Here is a 17116-nt window from a genome sequence, read left to right as displayed (position 1 = left end):
CGTACTGACTCCATAACCTTCCCATCCACAGAAAGCTTGCTGGAGTTGGAGATATTTTTCCTTCTTCAATGACACCAATTGCAATTGGTCACAAAAACACCAAATATATTCCAGAGAAAGTTCTTTTAGCCTTCCTATCCCACAAGCAAGCATTCAGGTACTTTGCTTGTTTAGAAGCAGCATATCACAATAGAAATGGATGCCGGTTAACTAACTTGGGTTAAATTCACACCAGCAGCCATAAAGTAAAATCATTTTTCTAAACATTCCTTGAGCAGAATGTCAAGTGGAACATTTCCCCATCTGCACAACTTCCACCCTGAGCACTCTGCAGCACGACCCAGATGAGGTTCAGAGAAGAGAACTGTTTCCTTCACTGTGCACCTGAATTGCACAATCCAGACTTCTCAAGTTCCATGTCTACTCTGGACTCCCTAACTAATCTCTTTATTTATATAAACACTGGACATAAAGCTTCCTAATCCAAGTGAATCTGGAAAGAAAGAGGGGGAAAAAAAGAAGTCAAATCAGAGGACTTTATATCAGAGATCTAAAGTACATCCAAAAAAAATTTACTTTTATATAGCATTTCCAAGCTTTTTTTTTTTTTTTTTTTCCCAAAAATATCCATTTTGCCATTAGCCAGTCTTGATCGTTCCTCCTCATATACAGTGGACTTTTAGTAACAGCACACGTATGCAGGCACTGTGTACAATTCATTGCTGATCTTACTCTTCCACTTCTGCTCAGCTGCCGTCTGTTAACTGCTATTTACAATGGAAATCTATGACATACCTCACAACTCTCGACTCTCTGGCAGACATCATACATACTCTGCACAGTTTAGAGTAGAGCTCCTCCCATCAGTTTGAGTCTTATGCTTTTTTTTCATCTTAATTTACACATTTATATGGATTGGTTCATTTCAAATTTGGCTTTATGTTTCACAGAAGAAATGTACTTGTAAACATGTATGCATATACATATTTGTAACATATAAAGTCATATAGAATGCTACATAAACTGATAAGGGATATTCAAATACATAATCATGCAAATAACTCTTTAGATAATACTGAAATTGCAAAATCATCAGTGTAAAATAGCTACCAAGCCAAGTAACCAATCCTATGTCCACTTGAAAGAGTGACAAAACTCCCCCTTGATTTCAGTGGAAGAAACTCTGACATAAAAATTGCTGCCTGTCAAATACACTGCCCTGTTAATATTTTTCAATTAAAAATTTAAAGTAAAATAATATGAAAAGAGCTTATCACTTCCTATTGTTTTCCAAAACCTAAAATGAAAATATTTTTTTAGGCCAGTAGCCTCATGTTGACTGTTGTCCCACATTTACCAAAGGAAAACACAGATTTGTTTGAAAATTTACTTAAAAAATATTCCTAGGTCAAGACTTTATATGCCAAGTTTCAGCCCAAAGCGAATTTTTATGGCTGAGTTATAAACCCTTGAAAATAGGAAACTAATACTGCAAGGATTTAAAATAATAGAAAATGTTTCACATAATATAAATCTATAAGCAGAGTACTATATTTAAGTCTTAATATCTACATAGTTGGATTATCTTATATCTTGACAATCATACTAAGTAATCTTGCCTCCTTTCCCTTTCCTTTGATTCAGTGTTTCATTCTTATGCATTAACAATGCTCTGGGCCATAAAATACTGTATTAATATTAGTTTGTCACAGTAGACTAAATTTAGAACAACTCATTAATATGGGAGAGTAAAAGGCATTCTGCCAGGAGTGTGAGTGACTCTATAAGCTCTTAAGGCTATAAGTTATGCAGATACGCCACTTGAACTGGAGAGCTAGCAATTCTTTTTGTTACTAATAAGAGATTCTATTAGTTGAAGTTGATTCTATTTCTAATTAAGAAATGCAGAAAAAGGCAATTTTACCATTGGATGTATCTCTGATGTGTAGCCAGAATATGCCATATACCATCTTTCATCTGCCTTCTGGTCAGATAGGCTTAGCAGCACATACACAGAATGAATTTTCCCCTGCAGAATACAGGAAAAAAAAAAAAAAAAAAAAAAAAAAAACACAAAAAAACACAAAAACCAAAAACCAACTGTACTACAGTATTTTCTTTGGTACAATCATAATACATGATGAATACATGACAACAAAGTCCAGCAATCAGAGGTATTTCAAAACAAACCTTGTAGTGTTTAGAATTGCCCTAGTGAAAAAAGTTTTCTTTTTTTTTTTTTTTTTTTTTAATACAGTCTTTCATACATAAAGTTTCATGCTAGTAATGCCTTCTCAAAGGTTGTCAAATATTAATTTTTTTAAATTTAGTCCCTTGCTAAGCTACAAATATTCATGTTTAACACCAAGTAGCAGTTCAGGGGCTGACAACAGTATGTACCTTCTGAATGATGCATAGAAAGCAGCAGTTAGCACAAAGACAAAGCCACCAGATTGGTCTCAGGGAAACCCAGTGTCTGAATTTTTCATGATTCCTCTAGCACTTAAAGAATAAGAAACTGGCTACTACTGTTGGGAGATCAGCATTGTGAAGGTCAGAGCCCAAAAACATGCAAGTGAATCATGTTTTGCCTGGGGAATGTGAAAAGGGATTTAAGCTGCTTAAGAGAATTATAAAGATTTTTTTTAATGTATTTTAAACACTGTAGTAGCTAAACAATAGCTATAAAAATGAAGAGAGAATTATATCCACCTACTATTCACTGCTTTTAAGTCACAAAAGACAGAGAAAAGACTTTTCTTTATGTCTGAAGACTTACAGTTAAACTTCCAGAGTTCATTCTGTTTCCTATGGAGTTCCCATTACCATTTTGCCTTTTAAGAACTGCAACTACTTCAGAATAAATTGATAAATTAGAAGTGTAAAATAAATTCAATAATTCCTCCTCAATGCTTACAAAAATGTAACTGTAGTAAAGTTATGTCTTCATTACTCTACAGCCCAGTGGCTTGAGCATTTAATTTCCATTGCAGACAAACTTTACTTGATTTCAAAATGATATCTAGAAAGTATAAATTGATTCCAGGGTGTTAAAAAACAAAACAAAACAAAACAAACAAACAAACAAACAAAAACAACACACAAAGAGCTTAGAAAAACATTACACTGTTTAAGCAACTGATGGCTTCACCTGTCATCATCTAGTTAAGCTCTTAATGAGTTATTTTCTATTCTTGGTCAAGTCTGTTTTTTTATTTTTTATTTTTTTAAATATAAGTCCCTTTGAACAGCTGGGAGTTAGAGCATCCTTTGATCACGTTATTCTGAATTTTCAGTCAAAATGAGGACATTTTTGTCTTTTCTTGAGCTATTTTTACAAGCATATTTCTTCGAGTACGCATGCCTGCAAAGTAATGCCCAAAAACAAGGAAGCTGAACAATTAATGTATACATCTTTACACAAATGGTTATAAATTTAGAAAAGGGAGAAAGCTTTGCCACAAGAAACCTCAGCTCTTTTGAAGGCAGTTTTCTAATGATGACCCTTGGCATGCTAGCCCACATGGGATTCCTCTGAGAAGAGTCTGATGAAAATTAGTCTATTCTCATTTCAAACAGAATTTTGCTGAAGTCCTGATCAGAGCATCAGCATGGAGTCCAGGGAGACAACACATGCTACTTGATTCACTCTGCAGCCTCCCTCTCCTGGTAATTGTTGCAGGAACACATAGTGACAAGACTATAGGATGTGAGGGGTCTGGATGTACTCAGGCTGTTACTCTCTGTTTAAAGATTTAAACCATCAGGGTATGATAAGGCTTTTTGATGTTCATTGAACATGGAGCTTGGGTACAGAAGAAGGGGAAAGGGCTTCACCGGAAGGCAATCATCTTTCAGAGCTACACTAAGACTGAGAGAGGTGGGAAAATCTCAGTCTCAGCATAGACATGGAACAAAGGGAGATAAAAGGGCTAGGGTGAAGAAGGGGCCAGATCTGGCTGTGAGGCAGAACTTGCACTAAAATATAGTTCGATGCCTTAAAAAGCAGAAAAAACACTTAGTGTTCTTGCTCCATTAACATACACTTTTGGCTAAGATTTAACTACTCTGCACATTTAGAGTTTATGTTGACACTAGGTTTAGACAATGCCTCCAGCTTATTTTGAAATTATTTAATGAATGTACTTTGTCAGATGAACATCATTTCCTAATTATACAGAAAAGTATTAAATGATGAGCTATTTTAAAGACTGGATACAATCTTTCTTTCCTAGGGGACGAACCAAAACCATAAGCTGGTGCCATACTTTGGTGTATAATGTGTATGACATTGGGGGGGGGAGGGAGGCAGAAATTTTCCTCATCTTAAAGTGCTTTGGGATCTACAGCTAAGAGTCTTAGATAAACATGAGGAGTTATTACCGTCACCAGGTAAGGCTGATACACCACATTTTCATTGCCCAGAACAGAATGACTATTTCCAAGGATAATTAAGGGCCTAATCCTGCACCATGAATGGCAATAAGCACTTTTGAATCTAATTAGCTTTAAAGGGAGATGAGATGAATCAGCGGGTGACAGGATCAGGCTCTAAAATGAGAGAGAGATTTGAAGGAGTTGTCTGCAGCATTTCTCCCCACACACACACGCACACACAGAGGAGGAGAAAGACAGTTTGATCTGAGCGTCACTTTTATGCTCTGGGAGTTTCACAGCACCTCTACTCTACAGCACTGTAATTTTGTGGGTCCAACAGGCATTTGCCAGCATTAGCTGCTCTGAAATAAGAGAGAAAGTAAAGGATTCACATAGAAAGCCGAGTGTTAAGCTGATCAAAGTTGGAGTTACAGGGATTTATATGCACCTTTCTACCTAAGAAAGGCTCCCTACCTTTTGTTTTTTTATACTAATCTCAGTGGGCCATATTTATCCTGATGCAACTCAAAGCGTATCAGAAGAATTACTGCAGAGATGAAGTGGACCCAGTCTCCCTGTGATGTTATTTATAATCTGTATGTTTTGATCTGTAATAGCATATGTAGTTAGAGGGCTGCATTCACTTACAAGGGTGCAAAGTTAATTCTGAGTTTGATGAAGGAGATTCACATCAAAGCAGTTACAAGACCTATTCCTGAAAAAAAATCATACCTATATATTCTCTGATGCTCTTAACTTGGTATTAAGAGCTGTATTAATACTATTATGCTGTGCATTCTCTTTCAAACCTGAAGTCTGACACCCTCTTTCTGGAGCTAAGTGCCTTATACACATCTGGTATGAAGCATCTAGGTCCTGCAGTGCATACCGTGAACAGTCTGCTTCTGAAAAGGCACTTAGCATGTGTGTTTGGAATCCAAGGTTGACTTTCAAATCCAAGGTTGGCTTTTTCAGAAATATTTAAAGCCTTAGGAATATAAATCCTTCTGAAAGGCAATGAGACCTGTCTTCCTAAATCACTTAGGTTTTCTGAACATTAGACCCTATTGTGTTTCAGTGTTTCCTTTACCACTGTTATCCAGAGAGGCACGTCCAAACTTTTCTGTCATCTTCTACAGTGATTTGTTAACAAAATTTTAATTTGTTTTGAGAAAGGAATAAGCTGTGTTCATGATCTGTCATTACTTTGAACAGTGTGAATTGAACAGTAAACTGAAAAGTACCTTGTAGGAAGCTACAGATAAAACCAAAACGTGCTGCTATGCCATCCAAATCTCCATAGGAATATTTGATGTGGTGTTTACATAATAGCAGTTGCAGGAAAAGCAAGTTGAGGAACAGTTTTTTTGTTTGTTTGTTGTTGTTGTTGTTGTTGTTGCTTAACAGAAAATGCATTCCCTCTCTTTCATGTCCTTTAGTTGCTGCCACACAACATGTTCATCTGCAGCCATCAAAGAAATTATGCATGGAGCAATAGCTCACCCAACCCCCTGTGGCTTCAGCTAGCACTTTGGAAGCTGGGATCAGAAAACCTGTCCCAGACCGCAGGTGTCCTAGTTTTTCCCCATACAGCCCTCCTTCCTCAGATAAGTTTAAAATGCAGTTTTGTAAGAAGTGACAACCAACAAGAGTGAAAAAGGCCCAAAGTTTGCATGATTCATTGCCATCGCCACAGGTACAAAATCTACGGGAGCCAGAGAAGTCACAGTGGAATTGACAACTTCAGCCCATGACTGAAGGAAGCAAGTTCTGGAGAGCAAATGGCTGAAAAAAGAAATTTAACCTGACTTCTTGTGACACAGTCACTTGTGGCATAAGTGCTATAATAAACACATACTGCAGCAAGAACACAATTGCACCAGTTGCTTTTATGTTATTATACTTCCGGGTCCTCTCACAAAAAACTCTCCCCAGAAAATCAATAAAGCAGATTGTGCCCAGCAGTCACCCATTATAGAATTAAATCCATATGCCAACACAAAACAATGAAGAAAACAAAACTAACAAGGGATCCATTTGGCTTTGTTTGACTTTGCCTGCAAGAGAACGAGAATGCAAGGCTGGGTGTAATTTAATGCAAACCCTGGCCTATCTTGGCCATGCATATGACTGACCCTCGGGGCAAGACCATCAATTTTCTATTAAAGATCAGAGAGTTGACATATCAAAGTCAACATCTAGCTGAATAACTGCAGTAACTTGATAATAATTCTTTTGTGGATTTCAGAGTGGCTTTTCAGTAAAGTATCAGAAAGGTAGCGGTTTTCAATCCTGACCCAACAAGATCTGAATATGAAATAAAGGATTTGAGCTTGATCTCCCCATGATGTGAGGATGAATGTTCCAGTAAATGTTAACTTAGTGCTCTGAATAGCTCAGTAATAGATGGGTTTAGGCGGTAATAGGTTTAAAATGTCAACTTATTGAATAATAATTTCATGTTGTACAAATACTACGTGGAAGAAGGGATTTGTTTTGCAAATTTTGAAATGAATGGATTTGTGATGTCCTTCACTGTTCTGTTCAGAATGTTACAAAAGAATATAAATTAGTTTTGCTGCAATAATACCTCTCATTGCTTCCCTACATTATTCTGAGTATATGTTGTAACTCATGGATCTTGTTTACTCCTTATCCTTAAAACAGCTTGATATATGCTTTGGTCCCCCATGAGGTGCAAATAAATAGTAAGACAGAAGAAAAAGAATCTAACAGATTTTTGTTACAATTATCTGCCACCTAGACTCAAACAGCCAGCATTATAACATCATTCTACCACTTACATCCAAACAATTCCTACTGAAGCAAAATCCAACATAGCCATCAGATTCTGAGGCAATGAAAATCCAGTGCTGCCTGGTTGCTGACACATGGATGGAAGCATTCAGGCTAATCCCTTTTCCACAGCACACTATTTCAGCTCTTGCCTCCTGTCTGGACACTGATGTTAAGCAACCTGTAGAGTATTGCTAGCATACTTGGGAGGATGATGCTAAGCAATTGACCATATGGCATTTTGGAACATAAAGGTGTCTTTTGGAACATAAAGGGTGTCTTTTTATTTTTAATTTATGTTCTGTTTTTACTTATTCTCAGTTTGTTTCCACCCAAATTTTGCACAAAAATGATATTTGTGTACACTTTCACACTGATTTAAAAGTGATTCTCATTTCATCTTATGTAAGTTTTAATGTACTATATTTAAACTGATACCAAATTGCCTGTGGTTGAATCCGAGCAGTTTTCTTTTCCTGACTGACCCAGAAAGCATTAGTTGATCTTTAACTTTCTAATCAAGATACAAAGACATAAAATGGGCCCCAAATGCTCAGAAACTCATCCTTTATGAATCAGGAAGAGCTGGGAAAATGAGGAGGTTTTAGCTAAGCTTACTTGCTCCTTCTATTTCCTCCAAACAAGTACCAATAGCTGCGCGGCTCATTCCCAAGTAAGAACCTGTGCAACTTGGAGCCCCATCTTCCACACCTGCAGAAGGACTGGTGCACCAGCCATGCTCAATTGTTCCATGGTCTATTTTGCACAAATAGCTTCATGCATTTGGATTTCTTTAAATTTTCCAAAGACACACTGGACTTTACATCACTGGGCAAAAAATCCAGTTCCAATTTCAGGTGAAGAACCAAACTTCAGACAGTCAACTGATTAGGGAGTGATTCAGTTAAGCATGATGCTATTCTTTGCTTCTTGATTCCAGGTTGTTGGGTAGCATTGCCACAAGACAAAAGAAATGTTATGTTTTAGCCTAGAGTAAGCTGTAGTAATGGGGTAAAGTGATTCTATGAAAATTGCCCTATGCTGAGAGAAAGAACCAAGAGCCTAAATTTCTGATGAGACATGCCCCAGCCACTCCTCTGAGGAAGTGATAGCTTGAAAGCCTGATCCCACTGGGAGACATAACATTTGGGAGTATCACAGCCATTTCTATGGGAACTGGCTGTGATATCATAAAACAAAAGGCGATGATTTCTGTACAAGATCAGGCACAAAGAACAGGGGAGAGGCTGGGTTGCAGAAAGCAGCCCTTCACTCTCATACAAATGTCTTAGAGAACAATATAGGGATTACAGGAAATCATAAGCCAAGTAAACTGCTTTTTGGATAAGTATTTTCCGCTTACAAGCTGCCCCAAGGCAAAAGTTGCTCTTTAAACAGAATTTGATTTTAAGGGCAAATTTACAATTATAATTAGCTACAAGAGCAGCCAAACCCAGAGGGAGGCCTGCATTCAGGCCATAAGTACAGTTCCTCATGGTCTGGCAACAACACCATGGTAGCATATTCCAGACCCCCCCCCTTGTCACCTCCCCTTAAGTAACGCCCTCCAGACAGCTCACAGTAGTGCTGACAGAGGGACTCCTGTGCTCCTAGAAGAGAGTGGAGCTGGGGACACAGGCTGGAAACAAGTATACAAATAAATAAAGCAGTTTAAAGCTGATCACAGAGGTGACTAAGCTCTCAAAGAAACTAGCAGCAAAGAGTAACCTGAAAAGCTACAGGACTGAACCCCTGTGTTTTCCCTTCCCCCAGCTCCTGTTTTAGCTTTGCCTGAAGTCTCTTTAAGTCAATTTATACACATAGCACTTCAAACTGGAAGGGAAAAAAAATTAAAAAAAATAAGGAAACAAACCCCAATCAATAAAGCACAATAAAGCAGCCCTGAGAGACTTGTGGAGGAATCAATTCCAAGAAGACAACATAATCTAAGCCCAAGATGTGCCAAACTCTACCTTAAAGGAGGACTTTGCAGAGTATGAGATGATGCAGTAGCCCAGTACATATATTCAGCAGGAGCCAGAAAGTGGGATAAAGGTTAAAGGTTAAATAACCTGGTGGCACTGGCACCAGGGACTTCAGCACCACAAGAACAAAATGGATATAGGCATTCTACAGAGCAGGGATTTTGCTTGGTTACATTCTGCTATCACCTCTCCCCAAAATATCACAGGTTTTAGGATGTAATATAATCAAAACCCAGAAACAACTGGACAGTAAAACCAGAGCTTTCTTCCTGTAAGCTATAAATTAGCACAAGGTAAAATGGGAAATTGAGTAGTTTGACCACATCACCTAAGTGGGCTGACAACTCAGAGAGTTCAAATACATAAAAAAACTAACTTCTAAGACCATACAGCTGTCCTCAGGTAACTACAGGTAATGCAGTTACTACCTGCAGATTTGGACAAAAGCTTCCTCCCTCACTCCATAAAGTGGATGGTGTGTGTGTGTGTTGGGGGGCGTTAAGCTGGTGTTATGAGTGGAAATAAAGTAAAAGATTTTCCTCCTTTCCCTAAACAGAAGCCAAGCACCCAGACAAATATAAAGTCAGGCTAGTGGATATGCTATGCCACAGGAAGCTGAATAGCTTCACTTGGAGCAGTGGTGGGTGAACCGTGGGGCACGGGTGGTAAACAAGCAATGGTGGTAAAAGTGATGCTTTCTGTAGTGGTCACATTAAATACTGAAAAAGCCCTATCAGACTCCAAATTCTGCAAGAACTCGTCCTCTAGCCAGTGCTTTCAGAGTACAGAGGTCTAAACTGTACAACTCAAGTACAAAGACTGAGTGATCTATGGCTTTCCCTATTAGGATGGAAGTAGGTATGAACGCCTACCTGGGTTCTAGCAGTACACAAGAACACTCTACCTGAAGTCAAAGCACCAGCCCTACAGTTTACCTTACCTAGAGATGTTGTTAAGACATGATGCACTGTCATTACCCTAAGATCAATACTGTTCAAATAATTATCGGCCAAACTTCAGAAAACCTATCCCCCCACTGACAAGAAAATCTGGATAGTGGGATCTGCCTTGGAATAGAATTTTTCCTATGATAATTCAGCAAAGCTACACAAAACATATACCCTAGAAGGGGCAGGAAAATCAGTCTCATATCACCTAGTCACAGCATTAGCTTCTCTATCGAAGAAGATTTCTTCTTTTTTTTTTTTTCCATGTTAGAATCAGAGTTCTCTTGTTAGCAATGTATCTTTGCAAAGACTAGAAAGGACACCCACCACAATAGACAAGATTTAAAACAAAACCTTTTTTTTTTTCATATGTAGAGGAAAAGCTACATAAGTAAGACAGCCAGCCCCAGTATCTCTGTGATGCAGATGACATTGGGATAATGCAGAATATAGGCCACGAAGTCCTGCCTGGCTACATCTGGTAAGCTCCACAAAAGCGGCTGTTTTGTAACAGAGCAGTCTGCCACTTGGAAGTTAGTTATTGGTATCTAAAGGCCTCCCCATAGTGTTCATATTACATATGCAAGACTCATCCCTTGGCAGAATCTAATATTTATTTTTTCCATTCTTGAAAATAAATTTATGTCAATAGTACAAAGCCTGTGGTGCCATCTTCCTCCTCTCTGCTTACCACATGCAGTGCCCAACACAGCACTGGACAGAGTCAAGGATTTGCCCTTGCAATGAAAAGCACCATAACAGCTATAAGGCCAGCCCTAGGGATGTGCGTGCTGTCATGAGTACAGGTTTGGGCACATCTGCCTAGGCTCTAGGTCAGTGAAGGTACAAATCTAGCATTTAGCATGTCTTCAAACAGCCCGTAGACATTAAACATATCCTGTGTAGTATATGAAAATAAGGTATATAATATTTCACATCAAGTAATGCAGAATTTATACAGGAATGCTACACAGTTACCAAAAAAGCATTCAAGATACAGAGGAACATAAATTGCACAGCTGAAGTCATCAAGCCATATTTTTAGCTGCAAACTTGTTAAACCCACATTCACTTGCCTCCACAAAAATATTTAATTCTCTTTGATTAGCAAATCTATCTTAAATGAGGTTCAGTCCTACACAAATATAAAATGTGTTTTTTATTGTTGTTGTTGCTTTTTTTTTTTTTTTTTTTTTTTGTAAGCACTGAAACTTGTTTGCATTTCAGCACATCAGTATAACTATAGGACAACTTTAATGAAAGGCTTGGCTCTTCCAGATTATTTGGCCACTGTGTTGGTTTTGCTGGCCCACATAAATTTATCTTAAAAAAATAAGGCAAACCAGGGATCCATAGGTAATCTAAGAAGCACAACATTCATGCTTGTTTATATCAGTATTTGCAGCTAGTACATATCCATGATTTATTTGCAAACAAATTAATTAATGTTTCAGCAGCTCTTTGTAGCCAGTCTGTGATCTAGTTTAAATAGAGATGACACTTTTTCTTTTTTTTACTTCCACACGTGCAATTTCGAGTAATCATAGATTATATTCTTACTATCAGTCCAAATGATAAAAGAGTAGTGAATCCTGAAACAGCATAGCTGACTTTATAAGATCAGTGTGCTTCCACATATTCAGTTATTCCCTAATGCCATCTTTCCTGTGTTATCTTTTAATTAAGGCTGCATAATGCCGGTTTATAAACAAATCTAAGTAAGATCAAAAACTGACATATTTTAAATGTTTTTCATTCTCTAGTTTGTGGTCTCTTGGGGGTGTTATTCTAAAATGTACATCTCTGTATGAAATGACTTTTTTATTTCATTGTGTATAATGAAAAGAAATCTTTGAATATTGTTCTGTAACCTGACAATGAACAAACAAATGAAAGAACAAATGCTGGGTAGCATAAAAGATAAGCTTAGTATACAGTAGGTAGATCACTACAGAAAACATTAGTATACTTCATGATTTTATTTCTCTTGTTTAAAAAACAAAACAAAACAAAACAAAAAATGACAAGGTACAAAATCTCCAAAGCCTCGCTAGGCTAAATTTCCTCCTTCTTCTTTGAACAGACTACACAGATTTTGTTGACTAATTGAGATCAATCCCAGTTGTAAATCACCTTGCTATCCTACAGCTTTAATTAAGCTACCAGAGGGAGTTGTTTATCAATTAACACTTGTTACAAATTATTAGTAATTATATGGACTTTGCGTATATACTTCAGCCAGTAAAGACCGAGCCATACTTCTAGATAGAAATTAATTTGGAAATAATGTGTAATATTTCTCTCACAAAAAAACAATCAGCACAAAAAATATGGAAATGAGATTGGTACAGGAAGACCTACAGTAATCCGTGGTGTTACTACTAACTAAATGTAACAAATTTTAACATATCTTGTGCATAAAAGTAGGCAATTACACTACTTGAATGAAGTTAGTCAAACTTTTAAAACAATGGTAGCTTTCTTTAATGGGTTGCGTGCTTGAGTAACAAACATCTTAAATAAGAAACATTAGGTAAAAGTAGATAATGTATTCAAACATTAAAGCTACCTATTGCTCTGTGCAGTACATTCTGTGATAATTTTAATTGGCTTAATTGAGATGCACAAGTCTGATTAATGTTTAATTCCTTTATATTAAAAAAGAGTGAGTCAAGTAGTTCGACATTTCTTCAATTATGTTAGATCTTTCTAGACTTCAAAGGAATGTTACAGTAGACAGCCAGATACTGGATGAACTGATTAAAGAATAAAGACTGCTCATTATAATCTAAGAGTGCAAAATTGGTTTGTGTTGCCTTTGAAAGCTGAAATTAAGAGCAGTTGAGCTAAAATTAAAGTTACAGTAATTAACCCAATTTATAGCCATCTTTGCTTACCTGATTGACTAAGATTAGTCATTTGAAATGATCCACTAGATTCACCGGTTCATTTATAATTCATTTTATGACCAACAAGATATATTTTTCCCTACTGAAACATTCATATGAGACACAGATTTAGTGCCTCTACTTAATTTGTTTTTAATGATTTAGGATAGAACCTTACTAATTCACATTGATGAGTAGAGAGTCTGTTCAAAATCAATGATTTTTTTTTTTCATTTTAGAGCATACAAGTGTACAAGAAGTAAAAGATGACAAAATACCTTGAAATAACAGAGGTGTTGCATTATAAAAATAGGTACCTTACAGTAAATTTTCTATCAGTACCACAGTTGCTCTTTGCTAATTCAGTGTACTGTCAAGCAGAAAGGGACATCAGTTTTTCATTTATCCACACACATGAAAACTACTAGGCATGGAAGGGGTAACTGAACTTTCACTGTAACATTAAAGGAAGCAGCAGCAGTCTCTTTCTTTAGAGCTAGACTGAATTGGCAGGACCTTAAGTTTCTCTCTATTGCCAATAAACACCAAACCTACTGATTTTAGATCTTCCTTTTTGACCAGAATAGCAATGCAGAAAGCAGAGGCACTGTGCTTGACTGAAGTTAGACTAACTGAGGTCTAAATTATTTGCTGTCTGTAATATTTCATTAAGAGGAAGAGAATAGAAGAACCTAACAATTTTTATAATAATGAAGTGGCTTATGAACAGCGCTACATGTAAGTTGTTCACAGAAAACAGAATATGAGCACTAAAAAAGAAGTCAGAAAAGTGAAGAGAGACCTGTTTAGCCAACTGAAATCAGCTGGGTGCTACAGAATGAGATAATCATGCTAATGATTTGATCAAGACTGCTATACACTTGGGCTTACATGACAGCCCTGCACACAGCAACAGGCATTTGAGCTAAATGAAAACACCCCCGTACTAACCAACAAGGTCTGCAAAATCAGAAGTGGTAATAGAGGAATAGATGCTTTTCATATGCAAACATTATAGTGGCTAAGGGCATGCCACAATGAAGTCAAGCCGTTGAATACATTTTTTTTTGACAATATCTGTTAAATGCAGCTGAACATGAAAAGATATCAACAGCAGACAGTTTCTCATCTGACGAAAATTCTGAGTGCTATTGACATTAGTTGAAGCAACAATCGTTTTCATGTTCCTAGAAGACTATGCCCAGCTGTTTATAGCATCCCACTAGTATGTTGTTAGCAATTTAATTGTAGAGACGTGTTGCACTGTAACTGCCTATTCACCACAGAGAAGAGGGATTTTGTTTTTCCCCTTTTCCACATTAAAGCAGAAGCTTATCACTCAGATACTGAAGTGGAGTCTTTCTGTAATACTGTATCACCACTTTCTCTGGACTATAGGATTTATAATTAAGAAAAATTAAAAGCAAAAAATCATAGTGTAAAACCTGCAACTATTGACACTGCCATTACAAATACTTAATTGAGTTTGTACAGGAATGCAAGTGCCAGCTAATATAACTACTAAAAAGAAAGAAACCTTCTTTTCTGTAGGATAATGAATCAGTACTGAGGCAGACTGACAGGCCTTAACTATTGCAACAAAAAGACAACAGGACATGATTACTGAAATGAGATGATCAGTACACCGGAGCTAGAAGGAAGTACTTTTGACAGAAAAATTACTCCAGGCAGACTGGAAAAAAAAAAAAAAAAAAAAGAGAGAGAGAGAGAGAGAGAGAGAACTTTGTCTTCTTTTCTGTGTCAGTCTATTGCAGCGCTGAATGAGGAAGAAAACATCAACTTCAGATACTAGCTGCTTCTGCTGGAACACTGTCTACCACATAACTGCATAGTGCTTTAATCCTTGCCTGGAAAGTCTGGCAACTACCTATTCACATTTCCACTGCTTGTTACAGCAGTGATGTAACATACAATTCCACCACCTACTGTTACAAAAGCATCCTCCTTCTATGGTATCTCACAGAAAACGGGCACTTCTCCGTACTTAGGGCTCTTCTTGCAAGTTAAGGTAACATGATTTCCTGCCTTTCTTCCAATAACATGGTTATTTTACCACCTCACTTGGGAGACAAGTAAGTTCCTCACACACATAGTGATCAGGTAGTAAATCATCTACCTTTATAGATGTAACATGGAACACAAAGACTTCTCTTATCTGGTTATATTTTAACCCTGCACTGTGTAGTTCTGCAAATGGAACCTAGAAAGGTTCTGAAAGCCTGTTCTTGTAATGGCCTCTGTATATGAGAGGAGAAGATTCTTCTTAGATCTTAATAAAGTGCTCCTATGGCACTTGTAATACCTCATTAGATCACATGGCCATGACAGGATTTATAATTTTGCATAATATTCATATTTCATTGGATGGACCGTGTGATCTAAGTACAGAAATCCACATTCTTGCCCCATCAACCTCCTCTGCTGAGGCAATCCCTCCTTACCTTTGTGTGACAAGAGCAATCTGGCCTTCACCATGACACCTGGCTTCAGATCCAAGTAGCACAGTGCTCACATGAGATCTCTGAGTACCAGGCAATAGCAAAATAAGCGTTGGCTAATCCAGAGAAGGCATTCGCCTCTCTGCAACAGTGCTGCAGCTTGTCTTTATGAGATTTCTCATGATGTCTTTTGGACATAAGTCAGAACATGAAGATAAAAAGGATTTAATTGCCAATTGCAATTAAATATTTTACATTCTTATTCCTAAATCCTGAGCATCAGTGTATCTTCTTAAAGAGATAGTATCTTTCATCCTAGAGCCAGCTATAAATATATATATATATAAACACATATATATATGTATGTGTATATATATATATTTTTTTTTTTTTTTTTGATGGGAGATATCTAATACATTTTTAAAGCACTGGGAATACTTTGGAAGGTAAGATGCTATTTAATAAGTAAGCTCATCAGCCTCTGCCCTTGTTTGTCAGTACCTGATCTGCCAAATTACATGTAAGAATGAAAGCAGCAGACAAACTTTCAATACCATCCTATCTATTCTATATGTTCAGCAGATAATGGGAAGTGCTTGTAGCCATAGGAATGCTCACTTGGTTATATGGTATAGAACAAGCAGCCTAGGGTACAACTCATCCACCTGTGGCAGGGAGCTCTAGCAGATTTCACATTTAATTGTGAAGTTTTCTTATTTGCTCAAAAGTATTTCTGAACTACACAGTACCTGTGAATTTTCATTGCTTGCTGAATCTGACAAAATGCTTGGTATCATATCTCTCTCTCACTCATCTTGAACAGATCTTGTTAGTGCAGATTAGAGCTTGTTAAAGATTAATTCTTAAAGCATCTTCAAGCTTTCTTTTCCAACAAAGGAAACATCAATTATAAGCTCACACATAAACTTTGCCCCTATCTTGAATACTTGCTGCCCTTTATAAATCTTAGATTTCTTCCCCTTGTGTGTGTTCAAAGGAGTGATTTTATTGCCTCCAGGGGTTGTTAAACTGATTGCAATACCACGTATTTAGAGCAGTTCAGTGGGAATTAAGCTGGTTCAATGCTGTCAGACCTAGAATATAGCTGTCAAATAGCATTACAAGTAAAACACCCTTGATAAGAAATAATGACCAAATGTCAATCTTTTTTTTTTTTTTTTTTTTTTTTTTTTTTTTTTTTTACCAACAGTACTACAGATTTTGATTGCCAATGAAAAATACAATATTTTGCACATTACAGTAGCTATGCTTTAGTTAAATTGTAGAGTAAAGGGTGTTTCAGTCTTTCAATTTATCTTATTTTTAGGTGATACAATTTGATCACAAAAATGTCTCAGACCTACCTTGGGTTCAAAGCAGCAATGTTTTGCTAAACATTTTGCAATGTTTTGCTAAAGCAGTCATGCTAAATTAATTAAAAATTCATTAGTCATATTTCCAAAATGTTAGTCATACAGAAATTAAAACAGCCAATTTGGCTTAGAGCTCCCTTACGCTGTGACAACATAATGTTCTGGATATCCACAACTTCACACTATAATACTACCCACTAGGTACTGCTATTTTTCTGATTTCTGAGTAGTTGTTTTTTTAATGACAGCATTACATATAAAATTATTACATATCTTATGATTTCTTTTGCA

The sequence above is a fragment of the Aythya ferina genome (genome assembly GCF_964211825.1).
Source record: "Aythya ferina genome assembly, chromosome: 8".
NCBI lineage: Eukaryota > Metazoa > Chordata > Aves > Anseriformes > Anatidae > Aythya > Aythya ferina.
Note: the sequence above shows the minus strand (reverse complement) of the source record.